Source organism: Apodemus sylvaticus, chromosome 19 (genome assembly GCF_947179515.1).
Source record: "Apodemus sylvaticus chromosome 19, mApoSyl1.1, whole genome shotgun sequence".
Lineage (NCBI taxonomy): Eukaryota > Metazoa > Chordata > Mammalia > Rodentia > Muridae > Apodemus > Apodemus sylvaticus.
Window position 1 is genome coordinate 16,536,840 of NC_067490.1, and position 16,114 is coordinate 16,552,953.

A 16,114-nucleotide genomic window follows, 5' to 3' on the forward strand; every position below is an offset into this window, starting at 1 on the left:
GCCTTATTTTAGTTGTTCAGTTCTGCTGCAAATTCTTTTACATATGTGTCTTTTCCTATCATAAATATCATTTTACTACTTAAATCACCAGGTTAAAGCTAACGTCTTTGTTTCTCTTTTAAATGTGTGAATGCAAAACTTATTATTTTCAACTTGAAAGGTTGTCCTGATGTGGGGGCTTCAAAGTTCCCCTCAAAAATAAAAGTGCTTAGTAAGAAGTAATCGAAATAGTGGGGATGGAAAAGTAAATTACTTTTAGCTAGGATTGTTTCTATTTAGAATAATCAATTGGAAATGAATTCTAACTTGGAATTCTAGCTTAAAAAAAAAAACGGTCATATGTTCTTTTTAATTGTGTGTCTATTCCTGCATGTGCAATACAGCTCTTTTTGGCAAGAGCTCCTAACCACTGAGCCATTTCTTTGATTCTCTTACCCCCGGTTTTAGTCTCCCCAAATTTTAATTGCATTTCCATAGAGACTTCTGAGACTCATTCTGTTCTTGTGACACCCTCGAGGATGCTGATTCTGTTGGAGGACTCAAGAGAGGGGAGGCTGTGGTCTTGTTTCAGGCAGCTGACCTAGGATGTAAGAAGCACACTCCAGGTGTGGTCTTTTGTCTCTAGCGCTAACTGGATTCATTGTTACTCCCTTAAATCATTGACCACACAGCTAGTTAAAGAATACAGTTACTGCTAATTCCTGTGGGAGTCTTTAAATATCAGGGTAGATGGGCAGTTTCTCTTCTCATCATCCAGATCAAATAAAGAGAAGCTGGAGTCTGCTTAATGTGGTCTTCTGTTAATTATTGGGAGCCAAAGTGATCTCTCTCTGCTTAGCTCACCAGGGTGATGGGCAGCTTTATGTCAGGGGAGTCCCAGTGAGTGATGATTTGGCCACTGGAGTCTCTCATGTGAAACCGAGTGTTGGCCTGGAATCTCTGGAACTCAGACAGTGGCCGAATGGGTTTTAATCATTATTGGAACTGGTCGAAACTGGTGAGCAGAGGGTACTTCAAAGCCTTCAGCTCTGATGGAGGCAAGCAAGAATGTGTTACCCCCTGCATTATTACCAGAAGGAATGGCTATGTGGAGGGGACCCCTTTCTCAATGTGGTGGAACCAGCCCCCCTCAAATCGGGTCACACTGGGAGAAAGAATATTCAATTTTATGCTTTTAAAAATGTTTATTTAGGTAATTCCTACATTATAAGATGATCAAGCCTGTTCGTAAGACTTTGGAACTGCTATTTAGAACTGGGCAATGGTTAATTTCGTGACAAATTATTAACTTGAGACGACTGTAAATGTTATACCTCCTAGGTGGTGTTCTGCATTCCAGTCTCTTCTGGCTAAGTGTAGTCTTGCCTTTGTCTGATGTCTCACTGGAATGGGTGGGGGCACACGGTCAGAAAGTGACACATTTTTTCTCTTCTTGCAGTTTTTCAGAAAATCTGAAATCGTGTCGCTAGATATAAAAACCAACAGTTTTGTTGTGGACTGAAGCATTTTGTGCAAAGGAAAATATGTGCTCAATTTGATTGAAAGATTTGATGGTTCATGAAGCCACTCAGCATAACTTTGAGACTTGGCTAATGGCAGGTTAGGGAAGTGAACTTTGGCCAAGAAATGTTACAAGACACTGAGACACAGACAGCAGAATCTTAACCTCTCTAGTGATGAGTTTTCCCCTTTAGAATGAGAAGGCAGGGCTGGTGGGATTACTCTATGGGTAAAGGTGCTTGACCCCAAGACCTGAGTTCAATCCTAGTTCCACATGTGGAGGGAGAGCACTGGTTCTTATAAGTTGTCCTCAGACATCCACACGTGTACTACTCTGCCCCCAAGACCACCATAATTGCAAACCAAGAAGGAATATGGGAGATAATCAAGGCAGGCAGACACCTTGGGAATTTTGTATTAAATCACTTTTCTTCTTGCTTGAGATTTTTTTAATGTTTTAAAACTACTTTGATATATTATGTCAATATTATTTGTTCCCAAATCAAATAGTGTGCCTGCAGTTGTTACAGAACAGAAAAAGAAAAACAAAACAAAAAAATCCCAATGAAAGTACTAAACAAGCAAAAACCCCAAACAATCTTAAATTACTAAATGTACAGGACAGAGAAGACTGTCCAAGGCAAAGGACTACTTTCCTTTGAATGACTATTTCCTTGGAGTAATATATAAGTATCAGTCATTTCATTCTTGTGTCCCGAGAGAAGGAATAAAGAAGAAAAGATTTATTTGTATTTATAGTTTGGGAAACTTCAGTCCATCATCCTTGATGTCACTGATTCTGGGACCATGATGTTAGCTAAGTAGAGTTTAACAGTGTGGGAGGAGCTTGTAGGGGAGAAGGCTCATTTTAGGGAGGACAGGAAAGAGAGGGAGAAGGGACTGGCACCAGGTGTAATACTTGAGAGATGTGCCCTACTGACCCACTTCCTCAGTTAAGCCCCTATTCCTATCATTTCCAGAATGTCTCAAAATAGTACCACCTGCTGGAGACTGGGCATCCAACACATCTGTTAGGGAAGAGTTCCTCTTTTTGCTGTCACCTGCAGCTTGTACCTGGATCTGAACTGGGTGACACGTGTTTCCCTGTTTGTTACCTGTCTTTGCTCTTACTGCTTTGGTATATAAGGCATTTAAGATGTATTGTCTGTTTTTAAGATGCTCAGATGTGAAATGGAAGTCTGATCTGCTTCTTCCTGCCTGTTGTCTTGGAGATCTTAGACCCTGAGAATAGCATCTTAGTCTGTTTGGGCTGCTATAACAAAACCCCCCAGAGGAGCAGGAACCTGTTTCTCCCTATTGTGCAGTGGCTCTCAACCTTTCTAATGCCACGACCCTTTAATCCAGTTCCTTATGTAGTAGCAACCTCCCCCCCACCATTAACTTATTTTTATTGCTACTTCATAACTGTAGTTTTGCTGCTGTTATGAATCGTAATGTAAATGTCTGATATGCCAATCCCAAAGGGGTCACAGCCTACAGGTTGAGAAACACACCATTAGGATCTGGAAGTCCAGATCAAGTCCACTGCTGCAGTGAAAGGCCTCACTTACGTGGTCCTTACATGATGGATAAGGCAGGGCAGCTCTTGGGCATCTCTGAATGAGGATGTGAACCCAATTCAGAAGGCTGTGGTCCCAGCTGGGTAGTGGCAGCGCACGCCTGTAATCCCAGCACTCTGGGAGGCAGAGGCAGGCAGATTTCTGAGTTCGAGGCCAGCCTGATTTATAGAGTGAGTTCCAGGATAGCCAGGGCTATACAGAGAAACCTTGTCTCCAAAAAACCAAATCCAAAAAAACCAAAAAACCAAACCAAACCAACCAACCAAACAAACAAACAAAAAAAAAGAGGGCTGTGGTTCCTTTTCATAACTTCTTCAAAGCCCTACCTCCTACTACAGTCTCTGTGCGGCTTAGGTATCGGCAAATGAATTTCGGAATGATAACAGCGTTTAAGTTTGGGGACACAGCTCAGTGTTTGCCTAGTATGTACAATGAACATGTTTGGTCCCCAGTACAAAATATACAAGGTGAAACAAGAAACCCGTTCAAGAGCTGGACGGTGGAGGCCCTTTAGTCCCAGCACTTGGAAGGCAGAGGCAGGGGAATCGCTGAGATCCTGGTCTACAGAGTAAGTTCCAGGATATTCAGGGCTAAAGAGAGAAACCCTGTTTTGAAAAAAAAACAACAAACAAACCAAAACAAAAAACCCAAACAAACAAACAAAAACCCAAAACAACAACAAAAATCCATTCGAACAATAGACTGAGGGATTGCCCGGTTGTGAGCTTTATAATGTGCCTTGTTAATACAACAAACTCAGGTCCCCGCTTTTCTGTTTAAGACTGAGATGTAGTATCTTCATGTACTTACACCTATGTTTCTGAAGGCCTAGGCAACAGAGTTCAGTCTTGTCAGTTAAAACCTGATACATTTCCATCGTGCCTTACTCAAACTATAAAAAGAGAGTATAGCTACTATCTTTGTGTCTAAAATTTAACATTGAAATGCAGCTGCTCTCCGGGTTGTGTGTATCTCTCTTGTGGGATACACACAACTTAATATTCACAAACAACAACTTTAAGGTCGCCTTTTGCTATCTTTGGCAGCAGCACACAAATAATTTTCTTGGGATTGCATATTTCATGAGTGATAAAAGTTTTAATGCTGTGAAGTGGCTGTTGAAACTTATTGAAAAGAAAAATGTTCTGAGAATTTTCCTAGCGTTTGTCCCGAGAAGTGATCTCAAATTTAGTAACCCCGAGGCTGGGGTCTGATTGCTTTTTATTCTTTCACATTTTATTACCTGTGACTTTTGATTTTTGAGTAAAAAAAAAAAGTCTTGTATTATTTTGCGCTGTATATGATCAAGACACGGGGAGGGGAGATCCTCTCATCTCATTTCTGTCTTTTGTGGACTGTATTAAAGCTGTCTTTCTTACAAAATCTCCCCTCTCAGCCACTGTTTATTTACTGTGGCTGGAAATCAAGTCCATAAACGGAGAAAACGGTCTTGGCCTCTTTAGTGAGACCACAGGCCCAGCCATGTCTGGACCAATGTGGCTGAGCGTGGCTGTGTAGGATTCTAGTGGTTCGTGTGTGTCATCCACCAAGCTAAGGCAGGGCCCCCTTAGCACAGGTGAACCCTTAGAGGGGGTCACAGTGAGCTTTCCTTTCGGAGTCAGCGAGTCCCAGACAGGCCATAATAGTGGGACTTCCCATCTTCCCCATGGCCGTGGGTAGAGACCAGTCTGTCATCATGAAGGCTGTTGTACCCTCATTGCTGGAAGCACCAGCTCGCCAATACTATGTCAAAGTCAGTCAGTGCTTTCTTTCTTTCTTTCTTTCTTTCTTTCTTTCTTTCTTTCTTTCTTTCTTTCTTTCTTTCTTTCTTTCTTTCTTTCTTTCTTAGAATTATTTATTTATTTTATGTATGTGAATACACTGTAGCTGTCAGAAGAGCGCTTCAGATCCCATTACAGATGGTTGTGAGCCACCATGTGTTTGCTGGGAATTGAACTCAAGACCTCTGGAAGAGCAGTCAGTGTTCTTAACCGCTGAGCCATCTCTCCAGCCCCCAGTCAGTGCTTTATAAGAAGGAGACCAAAACCATTTTATAGGATGTTAGTAAAGTGGCAATTAGCGAAAAAGCCTATGAAACGATAGACTTTTAGAACTATTCTGTGAGATTCGCACTCACTTATTTGAACTTTTTAAACTTTAAGTATTTCTTTGAGAAGTCTAGACGTGAGTACTGAATTTATGTTATCTCCTCCCCGCCTTTCCTTGTTCCAGCTCCCTCTCATCTCCCGGACTCCCTTTCAAACTCATGAGCTCATTACTCTTAAATGCAGTACCTGTGGCCACCAGAAGAGGGCGTGGGGTGCCCGGAAGTGGAATGACAGGTGGTTAAATATGGATGCTGGGAACTCAGACTCTGGAAGAACAGTCCATTCCTTTAACTACTGAGCAATCTCTCCAGTCTCTGTGCCCCCGTCCCCTGAGACACTTTCATTATAAACAAAGCCCCGATAGTTCCGAGTCTCTCCTGTTTACTGCGAATATTCTCTGCAGGACAGTTGAGAGGGGCACAGTCTGTGTTTAGCATCTTATTGGCCCATGTACTTTACATGTGGCTTTTAAGGCAGCCTGCGTCGGTCATTAGGTATGTCCATAACATCTGTGCCCCGTAACAGTGCAGATAAGACAGGCTAAGGCCTTCATCTCTAATTCTCTCTGTGTAAGGGTCACAGGGTTTTGGCACCCTGAGGAGGAGGAGAGCTCATTTCTTCTTGTCCTCAGGGGAGCTGCCAGTTAAACCGGCTAGACACCTCGATTCTGTGTGGCTGGTCACGTGAGGATTTGGGAAGGAAGGCAAGGCTGGGATGAGCTGTTCATGCATCTGGATTCACCACAGCTGGATCCCGTGTTCCCTTTGTCACACAGTGCCTGTCCCAGGAAAGGTGCCGGACATGCAAAGGCTAGAAACTCAGTAGCTGAGACATTTTGCTCTACTGCATTGGTCTCTCTGTGTTTCAGGCTGTGCGACTGGTTAACATTCGGAAACTCCTGAGAGGACTGTGTTAGCTTTGGGCAGTCTGTGAAAGAAAACGGGGAGGGGGATACTACTTAAGAAGAGTTAGTTGTCAGGGCAGGCCAGGCTAAGATTCTGGTGCATGGGCTGGTAAGATAGCTCATTGACTAAGAGCACTGACTGCTCTTCCAGAGGTCCTGAGTTCAAATCCCAGCAACCACATGGTGGCTCACAACTGTCTGTAATGAGATCTGATGCTCTCCTTCTTCTGGTGTGTCTGAAGACAGCTACATTGTACTCACATGTAATAATAAATAAATCTTTAAAAAAAAGATTCTTGTGCAAATTTCAAGTTCGTTTGTCCTTCCTTCCTTCTTTCCTTTCTTTTTAATTCTTTTCTACCTCTTTATTCCTTTCCTAACATCCCTTTTGGTTTCCTATAAAGCCAGAGGTAAAATAAATATGCAAATAGCACACACACATCTGTTCAGTAGTCCTCCATGAATGGGGGACTGTCTGTCTCTGAATGACATTACCACAGGTGAAGCATAAGGTGCTGATTTTATTCTTGTCTTGGAGGGGGCTGAACGCACCCCAGTGGGGCTTTCCTGTGTCCTCTTCTGTGTTATCTTAGCAATAATGATTACCATCTCCAGGGCCTGCTGACAAATGCTCTCCTCTCCCCTATGCTGTTGAGTGAATATCTATACATTGTTTCTGTGATTTGCATAACCCTACTATTAAATACCGGCTGCATATTTGTATCTGTTGATTCTTTGGGAGGAGGGGAGGTGGTATAGATGTCCTCTTTAAGGGCTGAGCAGTCAATAGTCTTTTTTTTTTTTCTTAGCACTTTGGCCAGTTACAAAGTCTCTGCATTAACTGCCATCCATTGCAAAAGGGTTCTCTGACCAGTGTGGAGGGCAGCACTTAACCCAGGAATGTGAAGGCAACTCCACTTCCACTTTTCTTGCCCTGTGAGTGGAGGGACCCTCAGAGTCCAGAAGAGGGCGTCTTATTGACATTGGATCCTTTCTGATCCAATTGACTTCTGAGGCTCTTAACTTGGAACCTGTGTGTGTGTGTGTGTGTGTGCTTCTCTTAGCACAGCAAGAGCATCTCGCTTGCCTGGTATTGAAACCCACAGCTTACTGCACATGAGTCACTGGAAGGCTGGCGAAGGGATTCTTCTGCCAGTTACTCAAGTCCTTGACACAAAACACAGTTGAAGTTGAGAAATATAAAAATGCATGAGAAGAAAAGAATACTGTTGGGGTGGCGGAGAGCTCTGGGAAGATGACAGCAGCTGCTTGTACCCCAGAGACCTCCAGCTTCAGAGTTGTGTGTGCGTGGCTGTGTTACCTCTCAGGTCTTATGGAGGACAGGGGAGCTATTCTGACACCTTGAGAGGACTTTTGGTTTCTGGGATTTCTCCCCGACACCATGACACCTGGCTCACAGGAAACTTTTTATGTTTACCAACTTTAAATTTTATCATGCTGGTCAAGGGTAAGTTAAGGTTTTGATGTGTATGTATCTATATGTATCTCAAGAATCAACTTTCTATATTAGCCCTAAACATTGTTTCACCTCTGTGAAACAATTTGCTCCTTAAGAATTACATGGAAAAGTGATAGTGATTTGTAATCTTTTGGAAATTATGTGTGTGTGTGTGTGTGTGTTTATGTACATGACTCAAGTGTATGTGTCCACACATGTGTGTCTGCATATGAGTGCATGTATGTGCATGCGTGTGGAAATGTGTGTGTATGTGTGTATGTATCTGACTTGTTTATGTGGCTCTTGTATTAGTGTTCACTTGCTATGTCTTCTTGACCTCATGGTCTAATATAGTGGCTTAGCCAGGTAAGAGTCTAGACAGCTAGCTGCCTGCCACTTGGAAATTAGAATTTAAATACTTCTAGGTAGACAGTTACTTCTAGTACCATTGTGAAGTTCTTTGTGTCCAGGGTAGCTCTTGGTCAGCTGTGCCAAGTGGAAAATGGAGTGTGGAGAGTGGAAAACAAACCCAGAGGAGGTGGTTATACCATCCTATGCCAACTTCCTAACCCCCAGGCCGAGAGGGCCCTCAGTGCAGAAGTGGAAAGGACTGTGCTTATAGGGCACTCAGTTTATATGGTCTAGATGCTGGTGTCTGTATGTGTGAGTCTCTGTGTGTATGCATGTGCATATATATGTGTGTTTATGTATATATATGTGTGTGTATATGTGTGCCTATATATGTATACGTGTTTATGTACATATATGTATATGTGTAAATGTATATGTGTGAATATATATGTGTATGAATATGGATGTGTCTATGGTAGTGTGTGTATGTGTGGTTTTATATTTATGTATATATATGTCTGTTTATGTGTTTCTGTATGTGAGTTTGTATGTGTTTACATGTGTGCATGTATATTATGTATATATGAATATCTGCACACATGTATTTGTGTATATATGCATGTAGGTGTTTGCATATATGAATGTATGCTTATGTATGTGTTTGCATATGCATGTGTATACTTATATTTATGTCTAGTCTATATGTGTGTATGTATGCTTGTGAATACGTTCTGTGTGTATATGTGTCTGTGTGTCTAAGCATGTGTGCATGTTTGTATATATGTGTATATGTTTGTGTGCCTGTGTGTGTGTGTGTTTAGAGCAAAGCAGGAATTGGAGAAAAGTTAGCCCCTCCTGGAGTGGAAAGTTTGCAGACTTTGTTTGCTGTCTTACTTTGGTCAGCGTTGTCCTGCCTCTCCCTGGCTTCCTTCTCTGTGTGATCAGCAATGTCAATCTGGGTGAGCTTCTCAAAGGATGATGGGAAGACAGACAAGCATTGAGCACAGTCCGGAATGAGGTCCCCAGTCCTGTCTTCCTGTCCCTTGCTGTCCTCAGGGAGTCGCTTGACTATCAATAGAACACTCAGGGCAGCCCCTGGAGTTACTGCTTCCAGGGCAGAGGCTCCACTAGTGTGCCGCACTGAAGTCTGGGTCCGATCTGTTCCACAGCGCTCTCAAGATAACTCTGTATAATGGAGCATTATTTTAACATTCCAATGTGTTGCTGCTTCACCTTCAAGATGAAGTTGAGGACTCTCCTGGCAATGATGGAGGGAAAGGAAGAGGGTTTTCTGGCCAGCCAGAGAATCATGGAAAAGAGGCATGTGTGCAGCCGCCCACTTCCATGCCGAGAACGGAGCCAGGCTCTCCTGGGGAAGAGTCGCTGTGCATGTTAGCTGTTTTGTGTTAGATGTTTGTCTTGGATGTCACACACTCTTTCCTTTGCTCAAGCCTCTGTCACCCGCCCCCACCTTCTCTCCACGCAGGATTATCAGAAGAAGGAGGCTAAGAACCACAAGTTAAACCATCATCCCATTTGTACAAGTGACAGGCAAATGTTAGGCTCTCTAAGGATGGAAGAGGTCTCTCCATAGCCGCAGGCTGCTGGCGCCTTCGCCTTGACTTGGCAGTGAGGAGTATTGAGGCCACTCCCGCCCACCCCAGCTCCACCACCTTCTGCATTCTCAGGGCAGACATCGGCTAGGTGCCAATCAAGATGTTCCGCTTCTCTTCTCCGTTAGTTATGCATAAGAGTGCTCAGTTTGGGTTCTGTTGTTTTCCTTGTTTGTTTGCTTGTTTGGTTTTTTTCTTACTCCACATGGTTCAGGTTGGGCAACCACTCTGAGTGAGCCTAGTAAAACGCCAGTAGACATGCAGATTGTATGATCATTAAAAATACATGGTGGGGGCTGGAGAGATGGCTCAGTGGGTAAGAGCAGTGACTCCTCTTTCAAAGGTCCTGAGTTCAAATCCCAGCAACCACATGGTGGCTCACAACCATCCGGTGATGGTGAGATCTGGTGCCCTATTCTGGTGTGTCTAAAGACAGCTACCGCGTACTTACATATAATAAATAAATAAATTGAAAATAATACACAGTGGTATGAAATAAAAACCCAGAATGCGGCTTTATGCTTTCCCCCCCATCAGATATGTATGTATATCTATTAAATCCTGTCTACTAATGAACACCGACTTAATAATACATGCTCATATACAAGCCCTTCTTTCAGCCTTCATCAGAAGTTTAAAAACATTGTCTCATAAGCAGTGTGTGTGTGTGTGTGTGTGTGTATTTCAAATTTCAAATCGAGTCACACATGCAGAGTACATTTTATACATCCAGTAATAGTTGCTTGCAGATGGCATGACTCAACATTGTCTGTACAGTTTCCTGGAAGTTCCTCAGTCTAGAATGTCAGTAACTGTGCGGGGTTGTATTTACTTCTTGTTGTAATCCCTCCTCACCACCAGGAACTTGTATCCAAGTCCTAATATTGAAACACTTCAAACGCTCCAAGCTGGAACAGGGATGGAATGTCAGGAATGTTTGAGGGGGGAAATACTTATTTTTATGAGTATTCTTCTAAACTGTAGCTTTGAGAATTGTAACGTAAGATGTTTTCCCAATGAAGCACAGGGAGTCGTAAACAGACAAACATGGCCGCCTAGCAGGAAGCACGGGTGAGGCAGGCATCCCTTAGGTTTTTATTCAAGAGAGTTTAAAGCACTTTTGCCAGCGAATTTGTTTAAAAACAACACACATGGTGATGTTCGGTTCTGATGCCAGGCGTTGGAGAAATTATCTTTGGCTAATGTTATCTTCTGTCTTGCTTTGAGGCGTTGACATGCATGCAAGTCGCAGGAGGCCTGCCCATGTTTCTCTCTGGCTGCTCTCTTGGGTTTGGCTTCTGTAGGGCTGCCCAGCTCTTGTAGTGAACTCCAGTGTGATAGGCTGGAGGCCAGGGCCGGAACAGCCACGAAGACTGGATCCTGGTGTTTAGGTGATGGACAGACGGCCGCAGACTCTCAATCCACCACATCTTTGCTGGTGGCTTTCCTTCTTGTAACTAGCTGTTGCCTACTTGGTTTGTACGTGTTTACCTTTCCTTTAACTCTCCGGCCACGAGATACTTGAGTCACCAGGGTTTGGAACTGGTGCCAAATTTGTACAAACACCGTTAGGGAACTTAAAGGTTAGGGAAGTTATGCGCAAATAGAGAAAATCTAAACCAGAACTGTGTGTTTCCCAGACCTGAACCTATTTTAACCTGGAATCACAAAAGCCAAATGCTAATTTAGCATGGACACAGCCTAAGCAGAAACAAATGCGTGTGGAGCCTGGTTTCGAGACTCTCACAGATGCCCTGACTTTAGGTGAAACGTAAAATAGAGGGCCTTCGGCACCTGTGTTGGTGAACTGCCTCCTGATGCTGCTGTTTCTGTTGGAGGTTTGCAGAAGGGCCTCTGCTTTGCTGGCCCCCTTTGTAACAGACGTGCTTGCTGTGTGCCAGCCAGTCTATTCCATGATACAGAAAAGGCCTGCCACCTCGATGTTCTGGGCATGAGATGTTCATTTGAAGGGGAAGGGATTGTTCAAACAACTTAGTCATCCATGTGACTCAAAAGACTAGGCTTGGGGTCCTATCTAAAGGCTTTGGGGACATGGCTTTCCTCGGTTCATAGGCCTCATCTGATGTGAGCAGAGCTGCTGGGTAGTCTTTGTAACCAACCTGTATTTTGATATCAGTATTCCGTGTATTTATCTATCTTGCCAATTAAGAAAACCTGCATTGTGGGCCCACAATACGGCTTAGTAGGAAAAAGTACCTGCAGCCAAGCCTTATAATATGAGTTCAAATCCTGGCAACCCACGTGGCAGAAAAAGAGAGCCTTGCTCCTGCGACCTTCACACACATGCACTGTGGCCCAAGTGGTATGCTCACACAAATAAAAGCCAAAAAAAAAAAAAAAAAAAAAATTGAAAGGAAAAACGAAAAGGAAAGGAAAGAAAACATCTGATGTTTTTCAGAGATAAAGAAGAGTACAGACTTCTTGTTAACTGTGCCTAGCAAACAGGGTGGAGGGCTCTCAGTGCTAAGGGAGCCCTCCGGGGCCAGGTTCAGCTGGAGAACACGCCTTTCCTGAGAGCGGTAAAGATTAACCCTAACCATCATGTGTGCCGGTCACATGAGCCGTATTGAAACACTCGGAGAATAATTTGCAGGGACCACCACAGGGAGATGGTTTAAAATGTTTCTCGTGTGTGCCACTCAGATCGGGAGACGTATTTGGACACAAAAAAATGTTGAAATATAGGGAACATTTTTGTGGTTGATGGGGGGGAAAATTAGAAACAGATTGGATGTGAAGTTTGTTCCAGAAAACCTAGGGCCAATGGTTGCCTGAGATCAGTTTGAATCTTGTTTCCTTTTGGAGCAGATATGGCTGAGCATCGAAAGACAAGTGTAGCAGCCAGACGTACGTACGTACGTACTCACGTACGTACGCGTCCTTCTTGTCAGCTATGTGTATCTATTGAGTCCTGTCTGTTAACAAACACCAACTTTATAAGACGGGCTTAGACACATAGCCCTTCCCTCCCAACCTCATCGAAAGTTTCAGAACGTTTTGGTATCAGAACCTCCCTTCATTGAAATAAACTAAAGGACCCCGAGATTTTACTGTTAGGACTTATAGCTGTTGCTGTTGATTATAGACTCGATGCAGTAAGTTTATTTAATGCAGTTATTAATATATTTCAAAGTGAGTCTAAAATGATTACATGTAAATAAAATAACTTTGTTTAAAAAGTTTATTTTTTTATTATTTATGTTTGTGTGTGTGTGTGTGTGTGTACACGCATGTGCATTAGTGGAGTCCAGAAGAGGGTGTCAGATCCCCTAGAGCTGAAATTATAGGCAGTCATGAGTCATTGAGCGTGAGTGCTGGAAACTGAACTCAGGACCTCTGAAAGTGCTTTTCACTACTGAGCCAGCGCTCCACGCTACTTATTATTATTATTATTTTATGTATTATTTTATTTTGTATATTATTTTATATGATATATTGTATTTACATATTAATTGTGTATTACATTATTAATAGTATAGTGATTATTATTATGTAAATAAAAAAATCCCAGTTTTCAAATTAAATGACATTGGGCTATTCTTTTGCAATCCTGGGCAGATCCGGAATATTAGGAGAGAAACTGGATGTCCATGGTGTAAATGAACTTGGTCTGCCTCTCTTACGTTTCCACTGAAAACCTTGTAGACAAAGGAGCAAGTGGCTTTGCACTTGCAGATACTCCGGGGTATCAAGGACATCCAAGGGTACCCCCTTCCCCCATTTTCTTATTTGATTCTTGTTCTCAAATATCTGCTCCATCACTCGGTTGAGCAGCTAGGGTTCGGGAAGGCTCCTGTCGAGCATTAAGGATGTTTTTCCATGACTCCAGTACCTAGCTTCGAAGGTTGGACTTTGTTTAATTTGCTTCTTTTTCACTGTGTGGCTTCGCTTGCTTTCTCTTGCAGGCGGGGTTTGGGGAGACAGAGATGCTTTACTGAGGCGGCTTCATAATAGGAGATGAATCCCGTGCGGAGACTGACAACTTCAAGTGGTGTCCAAGTCACGGTGGTCACGATTACCATCTTCCTGTATTGTTTTGGTGTATGATTTAAGTTGCAAGGGCAGTAATTTTACTTTCTCATCTATACGCAGATTACTCTTCGCTTCCTAGAAGAGCGTGTGGGGTTAGCAGGATGTCACCTGGCCCTAACTGGCTGTGTTTATTCTCCGCACTGGCTGGTGTCTGTCCTCTGTGGAGTTCGGGGCATGTCTGTCTTCTAACCAGGGATACAGTTATAAGCTTGTGGCTTTAACACTTTATTGCTGCTACTAATCTTTCAATATTTGATGCAGTAACTGGTGAGAAAAATGAAAGCCATTAGGAAACCAATAGACATTCAGATTATGACCCTGAATTTTTACTGATTTACCCCGAGCACAAGCAATAGCACTTGAAGCTAATGTCAGAAGCACCTGTCTTCAAGTTCTGTGCTTTGCCCATACCTTGTTGCACAGTTCGCATGGTAGCAGTGGTCCAATCCAAACTTCGACAGCGCCAATGCCTCTTATTGCTGTCACTGTGCCCGTGTAATTCAAAGCTGGGATTTTATCTATCTATCCGTCCATCCATCCATCTATCTATCTATCTATCTATCTATCTTACATCCTGTCTCCTTCCTTCAACCTCAGATTAAGTAGATAGTTCTCTCCCCACCCCTTCTCTTTGCATCTTTAAATATCAAGTGATGTTAAACCCTGGAAACTGTTAGAAAAATCCAGGCATTCACATTCAAAGTATACAATTAAGGAAGCAAGCTGTTTTCAAACCTCTTAGGCAGTGATTCTCAACCTGTAGGCCACGGCCCACACAGGATCCGGATATCAAATATCCTGCCTGTCAGACACTCACATCCCGATTCATAACAGTAGGAACATTACAGTTATGAAGTAGCCATGAACTAATTTTGCGGTTGGAGGTCACCACAACATAAGGAACTGTAGTCAAAGGTCACAGCATTAGGAAGGTTGAGAATCACTGTCCTAAGGTATTTTCCCCTGCTTAACTTGTTTGGAAGGGATAAGACAATGAACAACAGAGTTTCCCCAGGTGTCTGGAGTCAAGGGAAGAGCAGGATAGCTTGTTTTTCCTTCCTGGGTTTTTTGACTGTTTGATTGGAGGCTTGGGAAGGGGGAGGAATCTACAGCGGGTCAGAAGGGGCAGCAGCTGAGAAAATGAAGGAAAACAGATAAACAGTTTGGTTGGGCCAGACCTGGCACCAGGAAATAGTCTTTGAAAGGGTGAGGTTAGTTTCCACGACCTGTCAGCTGGATGACACACCATGGTGCATCACGCCTGCTCTCTGACATTTGTCACCAGCAGGAGTGGGTTCCCTTTCCTAGAACCTCAGCCTTGGTAACAGCATCCCTCAGGAGGAGAAAGAGGACCTCATGGCCTGTGAGGTGAAAGACTACATCATCAGACTGCTAAGTGGCAGGCAGAGCTGGGATGAGACCCGTATCCACCTGATGCGGGTGTGGGGGGTGGGTAGGGTGGGGTGGGGGGGCTCCTGCTCTCTGCAGGTTTCAAGGGTATGGGACTGGGACTGGGGGATGCCCACGAGCATGTTGCAGCACACGTGTTCCGGTTTCATGGCGTTTCCTGGTAGCAACTCCCCACTGTACTGAAATGAGCGACGGAGCGGTATCCATTTGTAGAAACATTTTAAAGGAAGTCAGAGAAAGGCCAGCAGGGACTCAGGTTTCTCTGGAGAGGAAGTTGAGAAACTCAAGGAATACAACCCCCCACAACCCCCATGGCCAGATGTTATTTATCCAAAAGTTTTCTTGGCTATATCTCCGTATTTTCTGGATCTCCACTCCCGCTCAGCAATCTATCCAAAGCTGCTCTGAGCTTTTAAAATATACATATGTGAATTTGAGACCATGCTCATTTAATCTAAAATATTCTCTTAAAATTCTGTCTCCTCTGTAATAGCAATGATAGGCGTGAGAAGAGAAGGGGGTCAGTCCAGATGGTTATTGCAAGTGTTTTGTTCCAAGTGGAAAAGAAGATATTTCTGCACTGGCAATCCTTGTAGCTAGAGTGAGTTTTATTTTTGCTTCAAAAAAAAATTTTGTCTTTAGCTCTCTCTTACCACATATACATGGAATGTTTCCTACTTAAAAATCTTAATTATCTCGTAAGGGGGTGGGGGCTAAAAGGAGATTTTATTGCGCCGTCTTTGACTCTGTACCTAAAGGCACGAAAGCTTTTCGGCTGTCCTGAGGAGAAGGTAATTACTGCTGCCCGCTGAAGGGGTCACAGAGGGGGATGAGGACAAGGCCATTTTTCTCTTATGAAAGGTCTGTTTTATTTGTAATCTCTGTCCCCCCTAATTATCCTTTTCCTGTGTGTTGTCGTTACTAAGGTAGCAGCTTGTGTGGCTTCACTTTAGGTCAATATTTTCCCCCTTGTAGGAGAGTATTTTTACATTACTTCTTCGGTTCCTGCGACTTTCAGCAATGTCTACCCCGCCCCCTAATCCTTGTTTATTTCGTTTTATTATTATTTTGTTTCTGAATCTTTTGCCAAGGAATTCCTTCTGGTGATAACTTTGTTTCCTTTGTTTTTGTTTTGT

At 43.2% G+C, this 16,114-nt stretch overlaps 1 protein-coding gene across 3 annotated transcripts in view; it reads left to right on the forward strand.

The window, feature by feature from the left end:
- Positions 1–16,114, forward strand: part of Bicc1 (BicC family RNA binding protein 1) — a 227,704-nt gene that overhangs the window by 31,815 nt on the left and 179,775 nt on the right. The window lies entirely within an intron of this gene.